The following is a 6,453-nucleotide window of genomic DNA, read 5'->3' on the forward strand; positions in this document are numbered from 1 at the left end:
CAGATGGTCTTCAGCACCCTCCTTACCCAGCAGATGAGCTTTGTCTCAAATTTGATCTCTAGAACAGAGAGGCAGGTAGGTGGCAAAATTAGGCAGGCTTACGGAACAGACAAGCTAGCTCTCTGCTAGCCGTGGAGGAGCATCTGAAGTGAGAGGCAAGAAGGGGAGCTGTAGGAATAGTGCAGGGCTGCCAGGAAGCCAAGACAGTCGCCGAAGCAGACAGGCTGAGGAAGAGGTGATGGAAGTAGGAGTTGCTTTGTCAGGAGACACCAGCGAACAGCCGGACAGTTTCCCTTATTGCATCCGGGTGGGGCTCCGGGGTTCTGGTGCTGGTACTTGTGCCCAGTCATGGCAGATGAGGAAGACAGCCAAGTATCAGCTAATGAGAGGGCTTCTCTGATGACACAAGCTGTGAAACATGGCGGCCACCATTTCTGGGGGCCCGTAACATGAGGAGAGGCAGGGGTGCCTGAGTGGCTCAGTCAGTTAAGCATCTACCTGTGGCTCAGGTCATGATCCCAGGGTCCTGGGATAGAACCCCGCATCAGGCTCCCTGCTCAGCTGAGAACCTGCTTCCCTCTCTCTCTCTGTCTGCCGCTCCCCCTGCTTGTGTGCTCGCTCCCTCTCTCTGTCTTTCAAATAAATAAGTAAAATCTTTAAACAAAAATTTTTTTAAAATTAGGAGAGGCAATCATCTATCCCGGAAAAACAATGCTGAGCTGGCCTGGATAAACTCTAGGTAGCATCCCTAATTCTAGAAAACTCGAAGAATTATATTCAGGGCAGAACGCAGCTCCAGAGCAGTTATGGGGTGGGGGACGGTGGTGCTAGCGGGAATCCGGCTCTGCCCAGCGGCTCCGCAGTTCAGGTCTCCCCTGGTTTAAACATGTCCTAAGGGCCTGGTATATTTCCCTCATGGTCATGGCTGGTCTATTTCATGGTGTTTTCTCCTTCATTATCCCATTGGTGGTGGAGTGTGTGTGTGTATGTGTACATGGGCATTTCCTTAGTCATTTGTGTCACGGGAAGCTTTCCAGAGACATTTCTATGAGTATAGAAGCTTCAGCAGAATCGGGAGCAGACAGAGGTGGGTTTGGGGGTAGGGAGGGGGTCTTCTCGTGCCTGTGCCTTCTCTTCTCCGTGAACTCAGCCATTCGGCATCCGTGACATCTCTCCCATTAAGCTCACTGGAGGGTTTGGGGGCAGCTCCCCTTCCCTGCTGTTCTTTGTAGACCCTCCTCCCTCTCGCTGTCCTCACCCCCTTCTATTTTCTGCTCTCCTTTCCCCTCTGGTTTCTTCAATTTCAATGAGTTTATTGGCATGACGAATGTTGCCAAAGCCAATAGCACTGAGTCTCAGCGTCTGGGGATGGATTTCACAGTGGGAAGGGGGTGACCCAGGCCTCGGACCACATTCCCACTGTGGGTTTCTGCTTCAGTCTGAGGGGGTGGCAGGCTGCCAGAGACCTTGTTCACTTGGATTTCCAGTCTCAGCTGAACTCACCAGCCTTGTCTCCAGACAGGGAGAAAAGTTCTTATTATGGCAGAGGTCATGTCTGGAGCCTCAGTTCTGGGAGGAGTGGGGGCTTCAAGCTTGTGTTTTCAAGAAGCCGTTTAATAAACAAGTCCCACACTGTCCCCTACGAACAGTGCTGTTAAAACTCCAGCCTCCCACAGACACTCCACACCCACAGGCTGGGGCCAGGGTGACAAAGACCAGCCAGGCTCACTCCAGGCGTTCACAGGAGATTAGAAAGAGTCCTTGACAGTCTTCTAAATAAGTGAGAATCTTACCTTTTTTCGGTATCAGCGCCCTGCCCCAAACACACACACAAGAAGAACAACTTGGAGAATGAGAAATAAGTAGGAGAAAATGGATATTGTTACAACTAGAGCCTCAAACATCTATTTCAAGGGAGTTGCAGCTAAGGAAGTCTCCTTCCTGATGAATGAGCCTTATGAGGCTTATCAAGACCCTATTTTGCCACCCCCTACCGCCCCACCCCCGACCCCGCAGGGTACCTCAGCTGATGGAAATTTCTATTTGCAATGAAAATCAACTTTGGAAAACGTCACAGCCAGGGACTTTTTTTCCTGGCTGCCCCAAGATTGATCTGGTCCATAGGATGCCCCAGATCATTGCATTCGGTAATTTCATTCTGCTTATGATCTATTTCTTATACGATCAATATGATAAATGCGATGGAGAGCAAAGTGGGTTACGCCGATGCTGGTGAAGTAAAGAGGAGAGGGGAGCGCTGGGCTGGCGCGCTGTGTGTCTCATGAAGCAGAAAAGCAATTCAGTCAGACTAAAGGCTACAGACAAGGCGGTATATTCTCCCTGATAAATGCAAATGATGTGACTGCATTCCCCCCAGCCCACATGGGGAGGATTGGGGGAGGGGCGGAAAGCCCCCCTGTCTGGGAGCCCGGCATTCCCTTAGGAACCCACAGGCATTCTGCACGCGGCAAGCGTATAGGGTTGGGGGAGAGTTGGGGTGCTGGGAAAGAAGAATTAGAGTTTGCTTAAATAATCAGGGCTAATGGCAAGCCCCTTCTTCCTGACCCAGCCATGCCTCCGAGCGTTGCCCGTTTTAAGACAGTACAACTGAATCAGGCATCCGGCAAGCAGAGAACCACAGGGAAATAGCAGACAGAGCACTGAACCATGAGAACCCCATCATCCTCTCTGAGCATGCGAGTTCCCCTGGCTACAGGTCTTGTTAGGTAACAATCAGTTTCGTCCTCTGCATTGTTATTTGGTACCAGGGTCTTCTGTTCTCCTGTGTGAGCTGACGTCTCTAGATGTCCTCAGATAAGCCATCCAATTCTCTGCATCGAAGTTTCGTCATGTGTTCTGCGGAATCAATTAGATCTCTGCTGCTGCTGGAGAGTGTCTATGAAGACCGAATAAAATAAGGTAGTATGTCATGTGCCCAACGTTGTCGGGTATTGGTTTAGCCACAGCGAAGCCTCTAACATGAAAAAGAGGGGCAACAAGTCCTCAGAAAGTTTAGAGATTAATGGGGATGTGGCTCAAGTGCATGATAAAAAGAAGCAAGACAAGTTCACACAGAAGAGTCCTCACCCAGGAGGTGCAAAGTCTGACTTACAACCACGGCTGTACCACTCTCTCATCTCACAATCCCACAAATTCCTTCCCCACTTTGGGCTTTAGTTTCCCCAAAGGAACATGAGACCGTTGGGTAATCTCTAAGGCCACAGAGCTCTGACTTTTTATGATGCTGTGACAGGTTGAGCCCTAAGGTCGGTGCAGGTGTTCAGGAGTGAGGTGAGCTCCAGAAGGAGATGTGACAGAGCTAGATTTTAGAACAGGGAAGGGCGAGCTTTGGCAAAATGGTACAGAAGGGACATTCCAGATGTGGAAGATCAACTTTGCTAAGTCGTCTACAATATGGGGCAAGGACATCCTGATCAAGGTTACAGTTTGCGTAGCTGGAACCTAGAGAAGAAGAATAAGGGGAAAGGTAAAGTGGTACGGAAGGTGCCCTTGGCCTCTGAGTCCTTGTCTGGAGGGAGGAAGGAATGGAATGTGCTGCCGGGATGGGTGGGCTCTTCACGCTAGCGGTGAGAAGAGCCTGGCCTGTTGCCTTCTCCTGCTCCCATCTGTGTCCAAAGGACCTCAGCCTTAAAGATCTTTCTCAGGAGTGTTTTGTCACTATATTGCTGTTTCTTGTGTTCCTTCAGGAAATTAAACTAGGAGTTTCTCAGCCCTGCTAGCGTTTGATCCCTAACAGACACTTTCTTCTACTGCAGAAAGCCTGAGGAAGGCTGGGGAAGGTACGGGAGAGAGTATTGTGGATGGGACTGTCCTGGTAGGATGGATTCCAGCAACTCTAAGTTGCTGATTCTCTGCCTTCCCACACCTCCCTCTGCATGGAAGTCTGGTCTCTGGAGAGGGGCAGGCAGAAGGCCCCATCCATTTTCTCATCTAGATGGCAGAACCTGTGAGGAGAGCTTTACTGGAAATGTTGGTAAGTGGCCACTGCTCTGAGGGCAGAGCTAGGAAGTGTGATCAACTGAGAGTCAAGCCACTCATGGCCTGTGTGAAAGTGTCAGGACAGCTCACCTGAACACTTCCATTTCCAAAGGGACCCAGAGAACTGTGTCCTAATATGTACTGCGTCGATTGAACGTAGATCTCAGATTGTATCCAAGAGGACCATCCATTTGCTCATGAGGCATAGTTTCACCTACTGGGAAAAGCACTAAGGAACTGCATCCCTTCTCTCTAACTGAGATGGCTGAGGCCCGCCCAGGGTCCCATAAATGATAACGAGAAAACCCACAGGTCTAGACCATCTTTCTGAGGACGCTGGGGGCCTGGGCAGGGAGAGGGGGCCATCCATGGGCAGATGTTGACCCACAGGAAGAAGTTTGCAAATTAAGAAAAGACATAAAACTTGAAGAAGTGGAAATGACTTATTTTAGTCAAAGCTTCCTCATTTCATCTCCATCCAAATGCCTCAGCAAATGTCACGCTCCAAAAGGAGTGCAGGGTGGTGTTATGGATCAAAAGGCAAGAGCCCCCCCACCCCGACCTGCATGAAATGAGTTGCCTAGAATGACAGCATCAGCTTCCTTATCAGTGGCTGAGGATTGTCCGCCAAACCAATAAAAAAAAAAAAAAAAAAAAAAAAGTATGGGCTTGCCATCCAGAAAGAGAGATCTCTCATTCTTCCCCACCCTTCTTCCTTCTGAGTTCATTTTCTATTGACTTTTCTCAAGCTTCTTTGGGTTCTTGGCCTTGAAAAGATCTTTGACTTGCTCTGCCGGCATCCCGGACTGCTCTTCTTTTGTTGATAACGAGTTCAAGTCACATGAGAAGCCGGACCTCGCTACTGAGGCATGTGGGCAAGTCCCAGGCAACACATCTGCAAGGGCCATTTGTCCGAGATTTCTTCTCTAGTCCTCGGACGACTCAGACTTCACTTTCTCCAGAACTCTCCAGACTCCTGATGCTCCAGAATAACACCAGCACCAAAAATCCACGGGAATTTTCCAATGGGAAGACTTCCAAAATCACCAAAGACTTGAATTACCTTTCCATAATTGGGAAAGTCCACCAAATAGCAGAGAAATGATCTCGTTCTTTTTCCCCTGGCTTACTGATGAAAATGCTGTCTGCTCCTAATCCAAGGAATGTCATGAGACCTATTCCCAACGAGCTCAACCCCAGTAATTGGAAGCAGCCCTGCCTTGCCTTTGGTCTTGGGTATTTTCATCATTGGATTGTTTGAGCCAAGACATAGGTTTTGCCAAGGAAAACTTTCCTTTGAAACCTCCATCTTATCCAAACAGAGAGCTGGAATTGACTCTTGGCAGCTCCAAAGATAGTTCTGAAAAATAGGACATATGTGTCAGCCAATCCATGAGACTGTCCCCAATCGGGGTTGGGGGGGGAGGAACTTGCATATAAACCCATCTTTCCTTCCTGTAAACTGATAAATCCAATGCACCTGTAACAAGCTCAGAGACCCGCTATGTGGCCCACATGTCCAGTTCCTTTGACTGTGACCTCCAAATCCTTCTACTCTAGCAGGTTCATGAGGCAAAAGAGCTACGGGTACTCAGTGAAAGGGGAGAGCTGAGTATAGAAGAAATGTGGTCCCATTCTTCAAGGGGAGATATTTGAATGTCAGCTCTCAGCAAGATGACAGTTTGGGGAAGGTTGGGTCCAACTTGGAGGACTTGCAATCCTGGAAGTCAGACTACTTGCAGGCATGATTTCCTTGGGGAGAGGAGCCGGTATTTATAAAGGAAACCATGTTTATACCCAGAGGCTGAAGAACACATTTTGCAAATATTTAGACCAATGAGCTTACCTGGAGAACAGAGGGCACATGATTGGCACAGTGCCTTCTGTAGGGGAGGTTCCAGGTAAGGGACAGATGGGCCCTTATTGAGGAACTCCAGGTTTGGTGAGTTCCCTCCCCTGCTGCGGTCTCATCCTGGGTTCCTGGTTTCTCTCCTAGTTGCTTCCATAGCTCTGAGAGGTGAAGAATTGCCATATCGCACTCAGGACTCACTTTCACCGGGATGAAAACTACTTAGAACCATAGAATCTTGGGACGCACCTGCTTTCAGCTCAATCATGATCTCAGGGTCCTAGGATTGAACCCTGTGTTGGGCTCCCTGCTCAGTGGGGAGTCTGCTTCTCCCTCTCCTCTGTCTCTCCCCATGCTCTCTCTCTCCCAAATAAATACAATCTTAAAAAAAAAAAAAAAGAACAATAGAATCTCATAATGGGACACCACCTTAAAGCCCGTTTAAGTCAAATGGCCAGTCTCAAGCTAGAATGCCCACAGACCACAATCCACACCAACAACGGGACATCACTGCCAAGAGCACAGGTCAACATGCTGGAGAGCACAGGGCCGCATCCCCCCAAGGGCTAAATACATACCAAGGCACATAAACCACTTTGCCAGTT

At 49.1% G+C, this 6,453-nt stretch overlaps 1 long non-coding RNA gene across 1 annotated transcript; it reads right to left on the bottom strand.

Moving 5' to 3' along the window:
- Positions 1-2,490: 2,490 nt before the first annotated feature.
- Positions 2,491-6,137, bottom strand: LOC116879685. Its single transcript, XR_004385082.1, has 3 exons — positions 6,098-6,137; positions 5,846-6,009; positions 2,491-2,896 (listed from the first exon to the last, which is right to left on the bottom strand). It is a non-coding gene; the product is annotated as an uncharacterized LOC116879685 (long non-coding RNA).
- Positions 6,138-6,453: the final 316 nt, after the last annotated feature.

The sequence above is a fragment of the Lontra canadensis genome, unplaced genomic scaffold (assembly GCF_010015895.1).
Source record: "Lontra canadensis isolate GAN:19392208 unplaced genomic scaffold, GSC_riverotter_1.0 scaffold63, whole genome shotgun sequence".
Lineage (NCBI taxonomy): Eukaryota > Metazoa > Chordata > Mammalia > Carnivora > Mustelidae > Lontra > Lontra canadensis.